The 21,981-nt window shown below is 45.3% G+C and overlaps 1 protein-coding gene across 2 annotated transcripts in view; it reads left to right on the forward strand.

The window, feature by feature from the left end:
* The first annotated feature begins 2,679 nt into the window (after window positions 1–2,679).
* The window catches only part of LOC124213032 (uncharacterized), a 162,301-nt gene continuing 142,999 nt past the window's right edge, over window positions 2,680–21,981 (forward strand). Inside the window, exons 1-2 of one of the 2 annotated variants that reach the window (XM_069133636.1) lie at window positions 2,680–2,924; window positions 3,016–3,171. The gene's annotated coding sequence lies outside the window, so the exon portion shown is untranslated. Of the gene's footprint in view, window positions 3,172–21,981 lie in introns of both variants that reach the window. The other variant, XM_069133638.1, reaches the window with a different exon arrangement.

The raw sequence follows: 21,981 nt of genomic DNA on the forward strand, positions 1-21,981 counted from the left end.
GTGGCCTGTGCGTGACGGCAGAGATGGATGTTGCAGGGTGCAGGTCTAACCCGACAGCGTTCTCGAGCACTACAACATTATGTATACTAACCGGCGAAAAAATGCTAACGGACTCTTGATCGCCGCCAGTACAGAATGTACGTTGCAGGCAGTCGGCCGCGTTCGCGCGAAAAACAGTCAAGCCGCGGTTAGGACTTGAGGATAAACCGTCCGGTATTTCCAGTGAAAAATAGATGCGTAAAGAAGAAGAGAAAAAAGGAGGAAACAGAAAGATACCTATACACAAGTGTTATAGGTATCATTGGGAGTGGGGCTTTCCGAGGGTGGCTGCAACGTCTCCCGGAAGGCGTTCATCCGTCTTCGTTTCCGTCAAAATTTGAAAAAAAAATACAATCGCGGGCCTTCTTTCTTAGCTCAGAGTGTTCCACGAAATATGACTTGTATCTTCGTCGTTGTCAAATACCGCGCGATTTCTACTCGCCGAGGCAAAGCGTAGTGCGCGTCTTGACGATGGTGTTTAATTTACAACCGCGTTCTTCCGAGGCAAACATCTTATTTCGCTGCCACGTACGCCTGCAGAGTGTAGTACAGATGTTGTAACGTATACAACGCTTCAGGATATCCGAATACTTATATTCGACGAAGCTATTCCGGGTTATTTTCACTCTCGAGTAAAACGGATATTGCTCATTAACCGAGTTATTTAAATATAAATATTTTTCGCCCTCGGTCTCTCTGCCGTGGCGATACGAAAAAACCGACCCACCGGCGGTATCGAAGGCGTAACGAAACGACTGGTGGAACGAAAATTGGAACGGCGCGAGAGAGTTGAAAACTTGGGTAATCCGAGAATGAAATTTGATTGTAGGTTGAGGGAAGGCGTTAGCTCGGTGTGAAGAGACGTTCAAATTTCTCTGCTGCAAGGGAGACGCGACGACTGCAGCTGGCTGCCCGCGACTGTGAGGGAATTCGAGATAGAGTTGGCGTGGAAACGGTGGAAACTAATGTAGAGGCATTGTTAGGCAAATAGTTGAACACGGTCCAAGCCAAAGTCGCGTAATTATACGATGTGCTAGGAGCGAACCTGGAGGTTGGCCATTACTCATACTTTTCACAATTGCGAATTGGTATACACGCGGTGGCTCGGCAGTTGCCCCGTGAAAATTGAGTGGAAATTGTTGAACGGAAGACTTTGATCGCCGGATCCCGCCCCGCAAGCTCGAGGATTTATCTATCCGAGATCTCTCACTCACTCGCTCACTCACACGGTAATACAATCTTGGCTGCAGCGCGGCCTCGTTAAACCGCCGAGTCATCCCCGAACGCCTCGATTTTCACGCTTCAAACACCTTTCACCGTTGGGATTTTTCCGCTTTTATACGCTGGCCGCAAATAGCCGCGACTTCGGTCCCGGTCTCTCCGCGCTGGCCGAGGGAAAACCGAACGTCGAAGCGAAGACGGAGACGAAGACGAGTCCGGTAATCAGGGTTGCCTTGGAGTAATCGCGTTAGCTAACCGGCCGCACCACTCTGGCATACTGATCGCTGATACCACGGCCCGGAAATAGGTAGAGCCAACGTTTGCACCGGTCACGTATTCCCCGACGTATATACGTATGTACGTATATATCACTGGATGCAGACCCTCCCCGATCCTCCGTCTACCTCCTGATCCGCTGCAGGAAGAATTTCGTTAGGTCACTCGATCATAGAGTTAAATGGATGTACGGAGCAGTCGTCGCTGGGATTCGGAAGGACAATCGTGACAAGGTAACGATTGTTCAGCGTCGATTGAACACCGTCATGTTTCAATTAGGCTGAGAACAATTAATCCGAGTATTGCCGATCGCGAACCGAACTGTGTATACGGATAAAATACTGAGAGCGTATAACGGACTAAGAGTGAAAATGATTAATACCCGTACACGGATTTACCGCAAACCGTAATTTATCACGATATGCTGCAGGTTGCGGAGGGTTAGCTAATTGTGTTTGGAAGTTCACATGCACCACCGTGAATCAGTTGTACTATATACATAAATCTGTATAGCTGTGGAGCAGAAATTGTACGGTATCAGATGCGTAGCGAGGAGAGTTGGCGGCGTTAGGTGGTGTAAAGTAATTACGAAACTCACCCCTAATTCGTAACGTGTTTGCAGATTCTCAAGCGTAAATCAATTCGATTTACCTGCAAGTACAAAATTACTGCACCTCTAATCCTGCGGACAAATTGTCGCGTTTTCGCTGCGGCGTAAAAGTTGATGGATAGAAAAGGGGTTGGACCTAGTCGGCGGTCAACTGCCCCGCTCTCCGGCTGAAACAAAAAGTGCGAGAGAGAGAGAGAGAGAGAGAGAGAGAGAGAGAGAGAGAGAGAGAGAGAGAGAGGATTGAAAAAAAAAAAGAAACAAATATGGAGAAAGTGAAATTTCATCCGTGCCCGAGGCCAACGGCGAGGCCGCGAGGCGTCAGATGAACAACTGTTGCATCCCTTGGCGCTGGAGCCGATTTCTCTCTCGCTCTCGTTCACCACCCCCACTGCCATCTTCCATGTGTAAGCGAAGGGTGCGCGAAAGAACCGGCGGCGTCGGCGTCGTTGCGTCGCGTGGATATTAGGGGATGATGCGCGAGCTGCCGGCCGCCGCGAAAGCCGGAGAACTGCGAGGAAAAGGCGAGCGCCCTCAACGGTGCGTCGGGACGTCCGGCGTCGAGTCAGTCTGCGCCCGTTAGCCGTCGCGACGCCACTGATCGTCGAACTCCGTCGCAACGACGCGCCTCCGACCGTCGCACGCGAGTTTCCGAATTACGCGCCCCGTCGAGGTATCGGTCAGGTTAACGGTCCGTTTGAACCGCACGTGCCGATTGGGGCGAATTCACCCCGTCGAATGATTTTTTCCTTCTCTTGAGTTAATTTTTCGTAACCGTGCGGTAAATGAAACACAAAAATAAAGTACAGTTTGAAGATTTGCAAAGTATAGAGAACAGGAGTTGCCTGATTGTTGTTATTTTATCCGTACAGGGTCTGTGAAAAAAGAAAAGAAAGAGGAATAAAAGAAAAAAAAAAGCGAAATTGTTGCTTGTCAAGAGTTCTACATACACACGTATACGTATAAATTGCTATTTGAACACGGGAGAATATACAAGCCGGGGAAAGATCTACCGAGGAATTTAATCGGTGAGTAAGATATAATAATTACGGGGAAAGGTCCTCGTCGTAATCGTGTTTGAAAAATAACACACAGGCAAGAATCCTGCCTTTTGACGTTAATTATCCATCAACCGTGGTGAATTTTGAGCTTGTTTACAACCGCTCGCTGGGTCACGCCATAGCTCGGAACTCGTTGACAAAGTAAACAATATATTACAGCCGATTACATTACCCCCCTAATGAAAATTTCCCTGACAAACATGTGTACCTATACATACATATAACATATTATAGGCGGGCACCCGCGACGAGCAGTGCGTGCTGCTAATTACGAAAATGCACGACCATTTACCACGGTACGTGTATGAAGTAGCCTGCGTTAATTATCATAATGTGGGTTCCGTCATCGATCACGGAGGCGAATTACGCGTCGCTTGATTCAATTAGCAATCGCTGATGGAAATATGCTAGTTTAAAAATTTATATCGCACTCCGTTTCGACGGAGTTACCGAAGATCCTAAATCACCGATTTAGATTGCAGCGCGGTAGATACGTTCGATATCCGAGCGAAATTGAAGGTATCATAGATTGATAACATGCGTGATTCCGTTAGCTACGAGAAATGTTGCTGAAAAATCGATCGGTCACGCAGCTTACGTAAACGTGCAGGAGTGCCGTGGATTAATTATTTATATTTTTGTATTCATCACGCACGTAGCCGGGCTGACAGACGGACTTCGGCCTTGCGGGTACACAACGCACGCACGTGACGGTAAACGAGCCGATTTTATCGCCCTCGATCACCGTGGCGGTGACAAACCAGCTCGCGCAAGTACCTCGAGGATTCCCCTTCGCCGAATCGATCGTCGATGAAACGAGAAGAAAGAGAGAAAAACCAAATAATCACCGACTCGCGACGGCTGCAGTAGTAGGGCTCAACGGTTGGGTCGGACGAAGAATACATCGGGTGATCCCCGCAGGAGCGACGTGTAAAATCCGTGCCCATGAGCGGAGTTATTCCACCGACGACACTTCCCCAAATAGCGTTAATTAAGTTAGCGAGGCGGTGGAAAGTTGGCAAAGTGCAGCCGATCAACGGCGTCGCGTAATTACACCAAGAGCTTTGACCATCGGTCGCGCTTTTGACGAACCTGCAGTCAAACGACTCACGCCCATCGATCAGATGTCAATGGAACCGAGCGTTGAAGCATCTCGAGTGGCTTGGAAATATGCGTTCTGTAATTACGAGGAACGATCAGCTGACCTGGCTGATTTTTTACTTTTTTCGTTGGGGCTTCTCCCTCGAGACCAAATTTCGAAAGCATGTGGCTTTTTCTCTGATAATTAAACTCCTCGCAACATGGGAATATTTTCTATCAAAATTCCGGGGCGGCAGCATCGCCCGCGTGAAATGACCACCCCAATTGCGGTATGTGGAAACCGAGGGAGGATCGAGGGTGTCTAGAGCTCTCGCCTTAAGAGCCTTGTGGAATGTGGCTGTGCGGCCACTGCAGGCAGATCGTCTTCTCGACGAAAGCCACGCCACGGAGCACGGAAGCGGAATCGGAGCTTCTCGCCGTCTTGGATTAATTTTTCATTTTCTTTTCAGTCTATAACGAGGGGTTATATTTAAATAACTTACTGGAAAGTAGCTCGTGGCCTCAAGTCAATCAGCCAACTACGCGACGTCACGCCTATCTCAAGTCACTTTTGAATTATGAAGGGGACGCGACGATCGTTAGCGCTACGACTACTTCGTTAAAACTGGGAAGGAACATCCTCTTCGAACGATGTATCGAATTATTCATTCACGATGAATCGTACGAATATACCAGATTTTGTATCGCGTCTATGAGTGTCGGTTTAACGCGAACCGAGTGAATCCATTAATCGTTGGTGAAAGAGAAAAATGAATATGTTAATTTCAGCTCCGAGTTTATAGATTACAAAATTATAGTTCAACATCGCTCGTGCATTTGGTACAACGAGTTTTACTCCTTGTCTTTAAATTATTTATGATAATGATCTTTGGCGAAGAGGTAGAGAAGAATAATATCCTATAGGAGGTTAGTTGGGCTTGTCGTATTCCTGTCGAAAGCATCGAGCCAATTAGGGTAAAAATTAAGGCACACCAGGTGTTCTCCTTACGTCTTGACGAAGCTGTTCTCATTAAAAAGATCACCCCGCGGCCACTTCGTAATTGTTATTACAGCCATTCCAATTTTAGTCACCCTCCCTCTCGATATCAGGTTAAGGTGGTGTAAAATCCGAGGTGATTAAGGGATGAAAAAAAAAAATATATATATATTCCTGGGTAAATGAGAAGCGTTGTAGGGGTTTTGCCGACGTTGATCGGGCTAAATCGTTCAACCGGTAATTAGTTGTAATAAAAGTCAAGTAACGCGACTGGCGAATCGTACAATAACTCCACCGGCTAATTCTCATTCACAATTTGATTATCGCCGTGATATTCAACCGGGGCATCGAAGCCGCGCGTTATTCAACGGAGTATTTGATCGTGCCTGGAGGGAAGAGGAAAGTCCGACGCAGGTTCTCGCCTCACGTACATTCGACATAATCGAGCGCCTAGAGCGACAGATACGTAGCGGAATGCTGAATTTAAGTAACCGTTCAGGGTGGATATATCGCGTGGGCGAGGATCGCGGGTGAATTCCTGGATGTAATAAACGAAGAATACTAATTCGTTTGGGAGTATTGGCATTGTGATTTTACCTTCGGGACGATCGCTCCTGCTCGAACGAATGACAGGGAAAAGTGTATTGACCGTATCGCGAAATGGAAAATTAACAATCTTCGATAATTGGGGGCGGTTGAATTTACCCTGAGTAAGCTGACGCGGCATCCTCGGGGTCGTGAATAAATTCGAGGAAAGGGTACGGGACATAAAATTTAGTCTAATCTGAGAGCGACCTTTTCCGATAGTTTGCCACTTCGCGAAACGAGTGAGTGAAAAAGTTCTCCTCTTATACCTTCGGCTGCAGGGCACGGCTGGTAAAACCTTCGATGCAAGTTCCAAGTGGGATTGGTTTTATTCCCGGTAGTTCGTCGGGTCTGTGCACTGCACTCCGGAATTTATAGGGGGGATGATTTAAATTTCCAAAATCCTATCCCCGGACCAAAGCGAGCTAGAGGCACGAGTCGCTCTCCCACCACCAACACGGAATAAGACAAGAGTAAGCATTCGACTTTCCGGCTGACTAACGGGAACACCGATACACGTATTCCCTCTCGTTCCGGTGTTGTAGACACAAGAATTATCGCGAAGTAGGGTGAGACAACGTCGAGCAGCGACGAGCGACCAGGGGTAGGAATGTCAGGGCGGAGGGCGAGGGTGGAAGACAGACTGTTTGGTTAAGCGTTCTCGAGATATCGAGAATCCGCCGTCGTAATATCGGAGAGAATATTTCCGATGTATCGTACGAGTGGATAGATATTGCTATTTAGTATGAAAATAATAGCCAGAAGTCTGTTGTTTCAGTCGATAACGATCAGAGTGTCTCGAGTAGTGTAACAAAGAACGCATCCCTTCCGCCTGGGTGCAGGCGGTCGTATCGAGAGCCGATCACGAGCTTTCGGAACGGTTCGCCAAAGGACCGAGACCAATCAGTCGAGAATATTTGCTATCGCACGACGCGTGCGGGCGAAACGCAGCTGAAATCCCACCGGATTGGCTCCGTGGCGCTGAAGCAAGCGAGTGGCAACGCTGTCCTGGCTGAGTATGAGTTATGCCCCGGAGTTGCGGTATCTGGTGGTAACACACGACACCCGAGAACCTCGTCGACCTCGTCGTGTTGCGATAGGCGAACCGAAGCCTGACTCGCATGTCCGCAAGCTCGAGTCGTACATGCGACTTGCTAATCAGCGCGCAGCCAGACGGGAACAATTCATTCCCATCGCACGATCCACGTTCGAATTATCGAGGAAATAAGCAGAGGATACTCGTCGCGCAGACCGAATCTTCGGCGGTATTCCGCGGCGAAACGGTCCTGCGCGTTTATATGTCAACGAATCGTCCGCATGTATAGTGCAGAGGGTGAAATCCTCCGGGTACCGACTGAACGGACGGCGGAATGAAGAAGGACGTCGGAGATATGATGCACGTCGGAGAGAAAGGCGGGATTGTTCGTAAATTGACTGCCGGAGAGGCAATTCGGACCGTTTCTTCCCCGGGGATATGGCCGGGTCCTCCGGGCTGGAGATGCGAGTCCGGAGGACCGTGGTCGGTTGGCTAGGAGAGGAAACCATTCTCATTCTATGTCAGTGTTTCGGAGCCACGAGGCGGGGCGAGGCGAGGCGAAGCGAGTCCGGCTAATTTGCTAATGCCTTATTTAGGTGCAATTATTTGACTTGGTTCTACGGGATGGTTGCAGACCCTGCAACATTCGCAAGCTACGCAACCCTCGGAGACTGTTTCTCTTCCCGTTTTCCTACGTAGTGATTCGATATGTATAACAAGGTACATTTCGTAACTTCTTACCTCGTATAATTTTGAAAACGGGACAAATGCTTGGACAAAGAAGAGAGTGATAAAGAGAGAGAGAGAGAGAGAGAGAGAGAGAGAGGAATAATGCAAAAACAAATCAGCTGATGGGAAGAAAAAACGACGACGAAACTAGGGCCCTCAAATTTTCCGCCAACGCGAGCGACGGAATGGCAAGTAGGTGAAGACGACTGATGATATTTACGGTACTTGATTTTTCGGAATAAAAGTAATCCCATGGCTCTCTAACAAAGTATTATGGACAAGTAACGGGCACTCGAGGTTCGCGCAGATTGGAACCACGTTCGTTATATACCAGCAACAAATGAACCGAAGGGAATACGATTGCGATAGTTTCCTTGACGATCGACGATTAGGTAGGTGAGTTATTTTTCCCTTTAGCGTTGAAACAGGGTTCTTATCGTTGGACACAGGTAACGATTTCGCCTGCAATTTCAAGCACCGAGGTTATCTTTACGCGAAGATTCTGCCGTGCAGTTAGCTTCGTCATTGTATACACAAAATTTTACGCACAGTTATAACGGAACTGGAATATCGACGATTCGAATCGTGTGCAGTTATTGTAAGAATGAAAACGATACCGAGAGGAAATCGCGACGAGTAGTATAGGCACGCGTAACGTCGGATGCGGGACGTTTGATGCGTACAAATGGATTTCAGGCGAGTGTCACCCTCCCTTTTAGTTCTCCCGTTTCTTTCCACATACCGTCAAATCATCCCCTATCACGATCCCGCAGAGCCACCCTCCCGACTTCAGTGTGGAAAAAAATAAATATAAAAACTGAGTACGAAAAAAACGACGAAAGAAAAAAGAGAGAAATGAAAGAGGAGTCGAAATCTGGAAGACCATTTTGCGCGGGCGGTATTGGAAAGCGTTTCCGCAGGCACAGGAGACGATCGGGTCCGGTGAAAAAAGCCCAGAATTCCTAGTGCAGCGCAAAAGGTGCGCCCCACCGAATTGAGACGGGGAATATTTCGCGATGAACCGAAATCGACGTTATACCCTGCATATCATGTAAGCTTGGATTAACCGAAAGAACGAGGCAAAGCGCAGCGCTGCAAGCTCGCGTGTCGTTTAATCCGCTCTACGTCATACTGGAGTAACGTATCCCTTGTGCATGATGCACTTCTCGGAGGCAGCCGTAGAAGCCTGCTGCAGCGAGGCGTACGGTTCAATATTCCCTCCCCCATTCGTCGGGATTAAAAATTCCATCGTGAAAATATATATACATACATATATATGTATATATACGTATATACGTATGCATGATCGGAGCAAATCCCCCATGGAAACGTGATCCGCGACGGCAATTCAACACGCCCTGTACAACGTAGGCGCCTTATACGCGATTTAATTTTTCGGTGACGAGCCATTACCTACCTACATGTAGAATATAATTGATCAAGTCGATGTAATTTCGACGGTATAAAAAGACGCAGAGAGAATTGGCACTCTCGTTTATTATAGACGCGTTTAACGTGTTGCGTAGATCGCTTGTTCGGATTGCCGAAATCCCGCGGTTGGATGAATCGGCGAAATTCTCCGTTAATACAGGGTTAACTTTAATTTACGACGTATAGGAAAGGTAGGTATTGCATCGTGCAACCCTAATCACCGCTGTCATTGTCGATAGACTGGGGCGGTGGAAAATTATGGCGAGTAACGCGTGCACCTCGCCTGCGACGTGTATGCACGATTTTACACGCCTCTGTCGCAGGTATTGTTGCGATATTCCCGGCACCGTGCACTCATGACGATTCGCGTATAATGTATAATACATGCTGCCAGTCTCACCATTATTGAGTTGACGAGGATTCAACGACGTCGATCTGTCATCCGGTGAAAATTCGCAGGTCGAGTGCAGGACGAGGCGACAAAGTTCAAACGCGGAGTCGCGGAATTTCGTCATGGTATTTGGTACCAGTCCAATTATCGCGGGTGAGACTTTCGATTCCCAGCAGTTTTCCTTTTCTTCATCTGAAAATGAGAAACGAGAAAATGGGGAAATTAATTACAACCACGGTCACATGCGAAACAAATTTGTAAATTCTTCCCGTTCACCTGATACGAATTACAGTGGCGAGTATCAGCGACGATTGCGCACGATGCACCGGGAATTATTTTCTCTGTATAATTTATAAGCCAATAATCTGCATTACAATGCAGGCCTTGCTGCAGCCGGTGCAAACGGTCCGCAATGCGAATCCGGGGGAAATGGTTTTCATAGTAACAACAATTCAAATCAACAATCGGGTAGACATGTATTAACCCCGTGCAACGTCAGCGTGGGATGTTCTAATTCTGTTAAATATTTCTCTACCGATACGGTAACCACCAACCAAAATTATTCTCGGACTAGCGAGCAAATTTATTACCCGTGCAAACGATAGTTGCTAATTTTCCCTGTTCCGATAGCCGGCCATCGCGAATTCGATTGTAACTTTTATCAAACGGTAAGCCGAAATGAAGATAATTACCCCAGACCTTTTGCTTCCTTGATTCCAAACTTGAGGCCACTGTGAAAAATATCAACTTCTTGTAGATTATTTTCGAGTAAACGTCGTATTCCGTCCGTCGTTACGCTCGGGGAAATCTGACGCCTTTTTTCACCCCCACCCCCCGCAGAATACGAGACTTTCCAGCTGTTCTAACGAGGCGTTCGGGTAATTGAGACTCCACCGTGTGGCCGAGGAGCATCAGAAATCGAGGATGCCTCCGGGGACTCGGTTGTTCGATTCGCGTCAGAGACGAGCAAGACTTATGCCTGGAACATTCGATACTCCGAATCGTCCTGAGGTGCGGATTCAGGGGTCCCCGAAGGACGAAGGAGCGTGTAAAACGAACCAGTTCGTTAATCGTGGTTCAAATTCAAAACACACGAGAATTATCAGTTATACAGCATCGTTCCTCTCGGGAATGCATCCCGATTATTCCCAAGAAACTGAAACCGAAGTAGTAACATTTCCTGAAACGGTCCACGATCCGAGCGGGACTCGCGTTCGTTGAATGCCTACATCCGACTTCGAAGTTAGCCTGAAAACTTTCCTCCATACCGTATAATGTACCTCGACTCGACTCGACTCGACTCTTGAGCTTCTCATTTTCAGTATCAAATACCGAGATTTCACGCAAAGAGTTTTCCCTGCACCAACGTAGCGCAGTGTAGAGGCTGCCATTCGCCCACTTTCGTTATACGATTGCGAAGTGCACTTTCGAACAGCTTTCCGTACCGATTACATTTCATCGGACTTTTAACTTTACGGATTTTTTTGTTCCCACGATTCCGCACGACACGCACCCACTCGTATTGGCGCAACAAATTGAGGCCTTAGGCTAATTCGTCTTGAGTACCATAATAACTGTGATAAAAAAATCCGGGATACCATTTTGTTTGTTGAACCGAATTGTTTGTTCAATACGCGGTAGGTGGATGTGATACTCCGAATCAGATGCAAGCCACACCTCGCTTAAGATTAGTCTCAAGCACTCTCGAGAGTCGACGAGCAATCTTAGGACGTCTTTGGGCTCGTCAGACTTTGATCTTCTTTCAATATCGAGCCTTTTCCTAGAATTTTCCTCGCCGAACGAACGAACTTTATCAATTTTCGTATGTACAACTAATTTTCTCGGAAAACAAACAGCTCGGACAACTTTAGGCAGTAACCTACCGCTTGAGCTCCCGCTCAATTTGGAAACTCATAAGCTTTGATTAATGAAATCGAACAATACCGAAAGGTGAACATTTGATACTTAAAGGCTCTTATATCGATGGAGATACGGCAGTTGTAGATTACCTGTCCTTTGTGTGTACATGAAATAAGTACTTTTCTCATCATTGTTAAATAAAGTCACATTTGGAATTTTTTAGCAACGACATTTTCTGATACAGTTGGAGTCCGTCTTCGTCGATATTCAAAGAAGAAAAGAAGTTTTCCAAACAGTTCTGATTCTTTAACGAGGTCATGGTAAAAAGGAACGTACAACAAAGACGTCGCGATGTTTGATTTAGAGTTGGAAAACCGAGGAAAATAAGCACGACAAAAATAAACGAAAGACAAAGAAGTTCGGGCAAATTGGATCTCGTCATCGATGGATTCGAACACGTGACGCTTCGGACCATCTATTTCCCCAGATCTATTTTAGATTTTTATTAATATCGTACGATAATTACGCTGTATTTGAAAGCCAGTAGGTATAACCGAATGTTTATACCAAAGATCAATAAAATTATGAAATAAGGTATGGCGATTTATATCATTTCAGACACTTATCGCTCTCCTGTTTGGACTAAATTGAATGTATGTATACACACCTCAGATTATTACTTTTACTATTTTTTCGACCGTAGCTGAATACAGTGTCGTTATTTTGACCGGATACTTGAGAACCGCGGAAGCTCACGTTCTCGGTAACCGATAGACGCCTCACGGCAACGATTTAATATTTAGCGGACCGCGAAGCACAACTCGAGATATACGTACGATTGCCGTGAATTGCAGAAGCCTGTATCCGACTAACGGAGGATGTTTGACGTTGGTTAGACACTTGGCAAAGTTTCTTAATTGAACGACATTATGCATAACAGATCAAAGATCAAAAGTCGGAAAATCAAGCTCTAGAATCCCGAATCGGTATGTCGTTTTCACCGTGAATATGAGCATATGTGCAAAATTGTTAACTTTTTCCTGGCATTTTCCGAAGCGTCGAATATCGTTACAACAATGAACGCGAACAAAAAAACGTTCGGAATATGAGGAAATAGAAAAAAAATATCAACGTTATTTACACTGCAGAAATTGTGCAGTTATATGAATACGTATCGGATCGCTCGTCGACTCTGGTGTAACATCGAATTTGAACGGTAAACAAACGCGTTCAAACCGTTCACAGCAAACTTGCGCGTGACTGCGGCTGCCCGACCAACCGGCAGCGTTGAATTTATAATAGAGAAAATTCATACGTTACCGGGAAATTGTAACGATCAACAATTAACGTCTCATTACTCTATCGGATAGGTCGATTGGTCGGTGTATCCGCCTGTAAAGCGGATTCGCGCAGAGTCATTAGCGGGCGCATTATCGAGCTTGTTTTGTGGCCAATACCGAGCGTCAATAATTGTTAAATCTACCGAAACGAGTTTTCCGTTAGAAATTCATAGTTCCAGTTTCAGTTTTACCAGAGGTGGAAAATCCCGCGAGTTGAAACAATTGTTGGTCGAACAATTTTTCCGTCATCCATATCTTCCGGCACGTTCACGGGATGAATTTAGACAATGCAATAAAAGAGCTGCTAAAATAAACGGGTGTTACCGATAAAATTGAGACTCCATAATCACGATGGGCGTTAATGTCCTAGGGATAAGTTGTAGGTAGGTTGTATATTTTTCCGGTGATATTCTTAGACGGTATTGAAGGAGAGGACCGGACCTGGAGCCTTGCAAAAAGCTAAGATAATATTATTTTCAGGGCTTCTGGTACATAATCACGAGAGCGTATAATCACCTCGGTTAGCCCGACTCCGCGGCTCCTCGTTCCGTTTTTAAATTCTTCCAAGAAGCTTCGAACGCCACGTAGGTATAATTTCGCCTTACGTAACACACGTAAGATCGGCCTAGCCGGAGACGCTTACGCGAGTTCCGTACCAGCCTTTATTTCCTTCTCCTTCTCTGCACCCCCGTTTGTATTCAGGCCTTTCCGTTTTATTTAGGGCGTGACTTAAAAGCTCCATGCATCATATTTACATGGAAATTCAGCACCGACTTTCGTATTACCGGTAGTTTGTATTCATTTACGGCTCGGCTGGAATTTTACTTCCTTTACATATATATATATAAAATACACATATACGTATACATTGTACACATATATTTTTAGGGGTTTTCACCCGGGACACAATCTATATATTATACATGCAGGTATAAGTATACTCGTATACCATATCGCAGATATACCTTTGTGTTATTATACCTTTACCGCACAGGTATTTCTGTAGCAAAAAAGCGGAACGTTTTATTCGTTCGGATTTGCCAAGCACTATTAATCTTAATCTTTGAACTTTCCTATCGTTGGCTCGCGACCGGCTTCTTCGTTTCCGACATGAAAGAAAACGGCTTTGACTATGTTTGGAACGTCTACTCGCTACCCGGAACAATATTCTGAACCTATCCTTACCTTTTCGAAATTTAACATGTCGAAATAACAGCATAAACGATACGTTTTATCAATGGTACGCGAGTATTTTGCGAATATCCGTACAAGAATTTAACCGACATAATTGAGTACTCTGCGTCGTCTTGTAGACAGACGAGAAAAATTCTATTCCGTATCAATTCATGCCCAAGTATCGGAGATATGACGAAAGAATTCCGGACTCGGATTTTTTTGTGAAAATTTCTCCACGACACGCTGAAAGAACAAGTTGTGTAGAAGAAACTTTATAAGGGAAAAAAAGTTTTCCAGTTTTCCAGATTCGTTAAATTTTCACCCCCTCTAACTTTTATATCTGCCTGAAAGGATATTTTTTTCTAATTGAATAACCCGAATTCGACGGAAAGGAAAAACGCACACGTTGAAAAGCTAATACGAGTACGATATAATGTTCGTGAAAAGCGACAAAGATGAAACGCGCAACGGTGTGAAGATAAGCGAGAAGTCAAAGGAAAATTAAGTACACGTCGATCCTTTAATTCGCGACTACTATTTTCACGTAGCATGCAGACGTGACAGACCATCGATCAAACGACAGAAGGAACCGAGCAGCCCGGATGCTGTTGGAGAAAGAGGAAGTGTGACGTAGGGGATGAAAACGGCGCGAGAAATAAAATAGAGAAGGCGGCGGTGGAGGGGTAGAGAAAAATAAAATGAAAATCGGGAAAAATTTATTATCCAACGTCTGGATCACGGGGGCGATTCAGTGAATTAATAGCCAAAATACACGTTACTAGCAAGTTAATTAATAGGGCATATTTACATAGGCATTAAACAAACAGGTTGATCGGAAGAGATTACCTTATACTTTGCAGGTGTGTTATACCCCTCCTGAGCAAGGGTTGGTAGTGGCGTGCCGTTGTAAATACGCTTACCGTATATTCTATCCGAAGATAGGGGTGTGATTCATGGGGGACAACCACCGCGTAGATCCGAGGAGATACCAAGACGCCATGAGCGGCGAGGCCTGCAGGCGAGGGATTCTCTCCCGCCTCTCTTTGCCTGCCCGCCTGCCTCCCGCTTTTACGCACGCGAACTAACCATACGTTTCAACCCCCTGCAGGGTCGAGACGAGACGCTCCTGTTCAAGGACATCGGGATTCCCCGCCTCCCCCGCCCCTTGGCCGGAAGAGAATATTAACAAATAACCGCGTTTCCTGCCTCTGACAAGTCACGTAAGGACGTTCGGGGGACAATTTGCTCGTGTTTTGGTCGGTGGGTTTGAAATTTTACAGCGATTCGGGTATTCCTCAATGACGAGAGAAACTCGAATAATGCAAGTTTGTTATGCGAAACATCGAACCAGAGAGATTTTGCAGCATTTTTGTGTACAGAAAATTATTTACACCGCTAGATTTTCTCGAAATGTTTTTCTAATCCCCCCCCCCCCCGCACCGATTAATTTCATCATTCACGTGCGTGTGTACAATGTACATACATACATTCCGGATACTTTTCATTTGCTGAACGCAACGTACCGGAGTTCTGACCTCGGTAGTAAATAACTCTGAAATTCTACGACGGGACCCGCGGGTTCTTCTTGCAGGGTGCAAGAGTTTATTGCTAGCAGGAACTGCTAGAAGTTAGCTCACCGGTTCGTGCGCTGTGCTTTTTGATGTAGTGAACCGTATACACGAGACCTGGGTTCACGAAAGTAGGTAATTTAATTACGAAAGACCTTCTTTATTTACTATTATAATTTTCCTCGAATTACTTTCCCCCGGTGACCCGGAACTTTTCGTCAGACAGGATTCGAAATTAGTCTTCCTTCTCCTAGTCCCTGTTCTTATTAGCGCATACGGTGAGAACAGAGCGCGTGACGTATGCATGCTCTCTCTTTTCACCCTCGAGTTCCTCCCGCCCCGCCGCCCTTGCGAACTTGAATTATTACCGCCTCCCTTTGCATAAAGTAACGCTAAAATCTTCCCCCATAATGACTCGGTTCGGTAATAACAATGATTTATTTTTATTGTTGCGACTTCTGAGACAAATTCAAATTAGCTCTTCACCCCCACACGGCGTGGAGCCGAAGTTTCCTTCTTTTTGCCAACGCCGAGAAAGTCGATTTGTTACCTTTTCACTAATTATAGAAGGTACGACAACATTGCCGTACGAAAAGTTTTTCCAGACACGCAATCCGGCCACCCGTCCACGTTCTTCAGGCATCGTCGGAACACCCGTTAAGAGTATATTAAATTCAATATTTCCTGGGATATTCTCGATCCCCATCTCGCCGGTTTCCTCGACCAGACTTCTTCTTGTATCCTTCTTGTATAATAACGCAAAGTTCAAACTACCCCAAAGCATTAGGCTTGTCAGTTTCTAGGAGAAAATACATAATACGAGACTCGCGATCAGCTTTCGCCGAGGTAGAATCGACTCCTTGGATGTGTAAACGGAAGTCTCCGAGAACTCCGCTTATGATCAATAATTGTCCGTACAGGGCAAAATCTTGACACAGACGCTTACATCTGTGTCAGTAGATACCCAACAACACGCGTGCACGCAAACACGATCTAATTAACCTGCTCCTCGCTGCATCCCTCGGGCACCGACGCCAGCCGATCGTTCCGCCGTGGAAATTTTCTTCGAAAGTTAATCAAGCTTCTTGAAATCCCGCACCGTTCACCCGTCCGTGCAACCGTAGCTGCAGTATCGAACAATCCGACACCCTTCCATCCCCGGAGGCTTGACGCAGGCTTCTCGAGTCGCAAGATATTATCCGGGGAATGCGCGCGCGACGTAGCCGATTAATAAATTCTTACCGCGACACATCCGATGCAAATGGAGAAAAATTATAATTATACCTGCGATTGTTATCATCGATGCCGTATCGTATTATTACGGCGTTTACAGCGCGGGTACGTAATTTTGCTGAGCGAAGTCGGTAGAGACACGCGGGTGCCGGTCAACTTTTGCTACTTTCGTTCTTCCGGCTAGACTCATCCGTAAAATTACAACCATCACGGAGAGGTGATGTAGGCATATTACAGGGCGGAGTGGCGTGACTGAGGAAGGCGTGTCCGACAACGTCGGCGGTCAATCACTTAATGTTCCATTATACAGTTGCACGCCATCATCTGCTGCACAGCCCTAATTGCTGATTAGAAGTTACATACTATCGCAGTCGCCGGGTTTAATTGCAAATAATTGATCGAATATGGAGGATTCCGTCGGCGGCAGATTGACGAACGTTGATCGTTTTGAAATCCGATTTTTTCAATGTCGGGGAAACAAATACAATCACCCGCGCAAAGCTCGGACGTAGACGGAGCGAGCTTTTGATCCATTTCCTTTGTTCAGCGATTATTTCATCCCTTAATATTCCACTTTCAAACATCGTTCGTTTTGCAAACATAAAATATCATCCCGGGGGAGCAAACACCGGACTACGGTGTGTAGATAGGGGCGGGGCACTTTTAACTCCGAGTTCACCCCTGCCGAGCGAAAGAGGTAAGGGATGTAGATAGCCGGGTGGCACCACCGGACAAACACTTACAGATTCGCGTAGATTATCCTCGACCAGGAAACCAACAACCCGAAATTTGTTGGGACGTTAAAGCGTAATTCGGGATAGACGAAGAAGAAGAAGAAGAAGAAGAAGAAGACGAAGGTTGCAGGTGGCGAGGAGGGAAACGTCGGGAGAGCCGACAGGAGGGCAGGAAACACCAGACGGCGTTTCGAAGGTGTGGGCGAGTTACGACTCGAGAAATAAAAGTAACGACACTTACCCGAGAGACGGGGTGCGGTTTTAATTGCCTTTTTAATGCCTATGCAAATCATATTCTCATATACTCCCTGCCTTATGGCTACACGTACATACAATTTCATATACCTGCTATACAAGTATGTACAATACGTACGTAAACGGGAGCATAAGCGTACCTCAAGATAGGACCCTTATTGTACGCCGTATATTACAGGCATGTACCAACCAGTGCGTAAAAGATTTACCAGTGGATAAAGGAAGTGCTTTTTTTTCTCTCTTATTTTCCCCATCCCCTCTATTCTCTCTCCGTGTTCCCCTTGATTTTTTCTCTTTTCTCTGCTCCACTTCCCTTTCATTCAATCACGCCACGGTTTTTACTGCATTTCCGATGCAGAATATTCCGCGCATGCGGTTGTAGCGATCGCGTATAACAAAGAGACGAGAGAAGTGTTTGCACGTGGTCACGTTTAATAATAACAATAACAGCAATGCGCTTCTGTTGTATTAGCGATTTATTGATTATCACGTGTATATTCTCCCCGCTTCTTATCCTTCCATCTTCAGCTTTGTTTATTTTATACGTGTATGTATGTAGACGTAGACCCGATGGCGCAGAAACGATCCTCTTTGCTTTTAGTTAATCTCGAGTCTTTTGATTTTTCAAACAATTTCACAGACGTTCTTCGTTGTTTGTCTTTCCTTTTGTTTCTACTTCTAGCGGATTCTTATTATGATCTTTCGTGTAACGTGATCAACAGCTGACGATGAAAAACGGATCCACGTATATACTATGTAGTATATGTATTCAGTAGATTTGCTTTGAGTCAGATGATTTGATTTCAAGGAGTTCCATCCTCGAGTTAGCAGCGCTCGTTTACTGCGATAAGTTGAGCCAGACTTCGCTTTTACGAATTCATTTCAATGCGAGTTCGTCAATTTTTTCCTTACCAAATCTCTTATTTTATTCGATATAGAAAAAGCTTTTTATCGAAGGGTGTTTCATCGAAACGATTGAAGGATCAATATCGTTCGAAATCATTTCGTAATCACCGAAATCACACCGAACTCAGTAATATTAAAATAAAATTCTGCATTGGTAATCATCTGAGAAATTATTTAGGATTACAGGAATCGCTTTGCAATTTTAAGGAATCATACGTAATCTCAGAAATCATGAGAAATCACGTAATCAAAGAAAAATTTATCTGTCAAGTTATCTCTCGTAATCACTCTATGAAATGTAAGTACTTAATCACGAAATACGTAATCATGTCGTCGATTTCTGCTTCCTTCAAACACTTCTTGCTACTCGGGGCGATCGATAACATCGGTGGAAACTTTTTTCATTGTTTTATCAAAAACCTTTCCCCGATGCCTTTCCCGAGAAATTCAGAGACTTGCATCAATAATTAACGAAAGCACACTCGCAGCCTCCGTCAGGTGACAGCAACACGTTTGCTCAATCGGAAGCAATTAGGTCCTCGTCTTTCATCCGCATCGCTGATCGTTCGTTAGCGTAGAATGAAAAATTCATCGGACAATCCTGAAACGTCGAGACGGACGTCACCGTCATTCGGAACGAAATTCAATAAGATCCTAAAGGTCGTCTGCCTGTCCTCATTCAAAATGCATTTCGTCTGCTGTTTGAAGTAGGGCGCGAGGTTTCTCCCTTCGTCACCCCAATTGAAACCCGATAAATTCATCAATTTTCAGACAATCACAGAAAATGATTCTATTCGAACGTGGGATCTGAATTTCTTGTGATCTTAAAAGTCCAACGGCCTCCGCCTATAACAGGTCTTCAGATTCAGTTTGTACAACGACTTTCAGCTCTCTCCCGATTTGCCGAGGACGTTTCTCACTCTCTCTCTCTCTCTCTCTCTCGCCCTGCATTCTCGACGCCCACTCGGCGTACAACAATTAAAACTATAATCATTACTTTAACGCGGTAGTTAGGCGTTTAGACACGGAAATGGGGCGGAGAGATTGCTGCAGGTTACAACTAGCGGCGCGTGCAAGCGCGAAATACACGCTTTGTACTCCCCTCTGCCATACAGCAATTCTACAAGCTCGACGGAGTCGTCAGGCTTGCGCACCTTCGGGTAGCTTCAAACTTTTTCATTGTCATCGCGGGGGCGCGGATTAGCTCTAATTCTTATCCCCGTGGAAATTAATATAAAGTACCTGGTTCCATTACCTGACTGTGACGAGTACGCTTTTTAGCGAAAAATAATTGAAATTTGGAACGACGGAACGGAAAGTCGCTGACGTAAAGGAAGTAAAAATATTGACAAATACGTAAATTTATACGCGGAGAGAAAACTGGGGTAGTTATAACGGCACGCTCGTTTCTACCGTTATAACGTACAGTTTGCAAATTGATATACATGAAAATCGAGCGCGCAAGCTCAGAACAACGAGCTTACATGCATACATCGAGTTCAACGAAAGCTTGCGCTAATCCGCTCGTTCCTCTCGACTTCCTTTCGCCCCCTACCAGAGCTAGTTTATACCGCGATGCAGCAGGTACACGATGTGCGACCGTGCAGCATTCGAGCTGGGGTCGCGGCTGTGTGAGCGGGATAAATTTTCAGGCGCAGTCTACGTTTCCAATTTCACACATGCAACGTTCTCTCGATAATAAACGGCCCCTGTTTTGGCGTAAATCAACGCCACAAACCCCGTGCGCGGCTTCATCATACCGCCGACGTTTACAGTTTCCTATTTTTTCACTTTTTTTTTTTTTTTTTTTTTTTTTTTTTTTGTCTACGGCGTTCTTTTTTCGCGCACTCTTCTTTTTACCGTCGATCTTGCGGAACACTCGCCAATCGATACCTGCGAAAGAAGCCCAGCACCGGAAACACTTCCCGTTGTTCAACGTCGTACATCGAGATGTAATTAGAGGAAACAGAAACACACAAAATAGTTTCCCTTTAAATCACGTATAACTTAATCCATGTATTATTTTATTTTATTATATATCATTCGATAATTTCTTGTAATGTTGAAGCAATAAAATTGTGAAAAATATGGTTTCACCCGCAAAGCTTTTCTTTTTTTTATTGCAAATATCAACCATATTTCTACTCTCTATTTACTTGAGCATATGTTGTAGTAGGGTCTGTACATACCCACTCGAGACGAGTATTTCTCTTTTCTCTGTGATGCGTGGCAGCTGCGGACAGTTGTCGTCTGAAAATACAGCGACAAGTTCGCTTCCCATATTATTTTATACGAGCTGGTATGTAGACGTCGTTGTGCTTCCGTCTTGGCGGGGACGGAGGGAAAAAAAAAGAAAGAAAAAAAGATAAGGTTTGATAATTTATTGGCCAGTTTGGCAAACCGAAACTAAAACGACGCGTACGAAGCGACACGCACATCTATTTGTCTGTCTGTTTGTATTTCCACGGCACGCTACCCTCGCAGGCGATTCCCGTCTGGATTGACCTCGAATTTTCACGGGCTAAATATAATTCTTCGTTTTTTACCTCCTTCTTCTTTTCTTCCGCTCAATTTTCCACGAGATGACGGCTAAGCTTTAACGATGTAACAAATAAATACACATTCATTCCGCATGACTTTTTTTTTGTTCTCGCTTATTTTCGGTCAAGCTACATTGACAAAAGTTTCGTTTCACGTATAGTTACTAGAACATTTGAATTAGAAATATATTCTCCAGTTGTGGTAAATAATTTATAATAGTCAAGGATCGCGTAGTAGGAGCAACTAAAAATTTCACTCGGTGTACGCATTTGTACGCTCGAAGCGTACGATGCGCACGATAATAAAAGTGGACGAAGAGAGGTCCTGCGGATCCTGTGTTTTCTTTTTTTTTCCCTCCCCAAACAATTGTCCCCATTGAAACTTTTGATTCAATAGTTTGTTTCGCGCCTGCACAGAGTAAACCGAGAAGTTGTCGCCTAAGGAAACAAGATTATGCAAAGAAGGCTTCGCGCCGGCCGTAACCCAGCCAGGCTTGCGTGACCCGTCGCGTACATCCCCGGGTCGAAAGGTCGTTTTCACCTCTTCTTTTCCGCTCAGCACATTTTTCATCCAAGAACGTAAAAGGCCGACGCGACTCGATGCGACCCAAAGAAACCGGGCGTTTCTTAAATTATTACATTTTCGTCCGCAAGCCTCAGCTTCTCTTTTCACAAAACACTCGACTCCGCGTCACCGCGTCGTTATCTGTCATCGGTGTTAAAAGAAGGAGGGAGGAAAAAAAAAAAAACATAGCAAAAACAAAAATCAGATATACCAACCTCTTTTCAATCCGACTCGCAAAAAGTGGCACGAGGATCGTTTTATACAGTCAGACGACATCCAAGGTACATAAAAATAGGAATGATCTAACATCTATACACAGCGTGGGCAAAGCTTGACTCGTTGCCTATTATT

Source organism: Neodiprion pinetum, chromosome 2 (assembly GCF_021155775.2).
Source record: "Neodiprion pinetum isolate iyNeoPine1 chromosome 2, iyNeoPine1.2, whole genome shotgun sequence".
Taxonomy (NCBI): domain Eukaryota; kingdom Metazoa; phylum Arthropoda; class Insecta; order Hymenoptera; family Diprionidae; genus Neodiprion; species Neodiprion pinetum.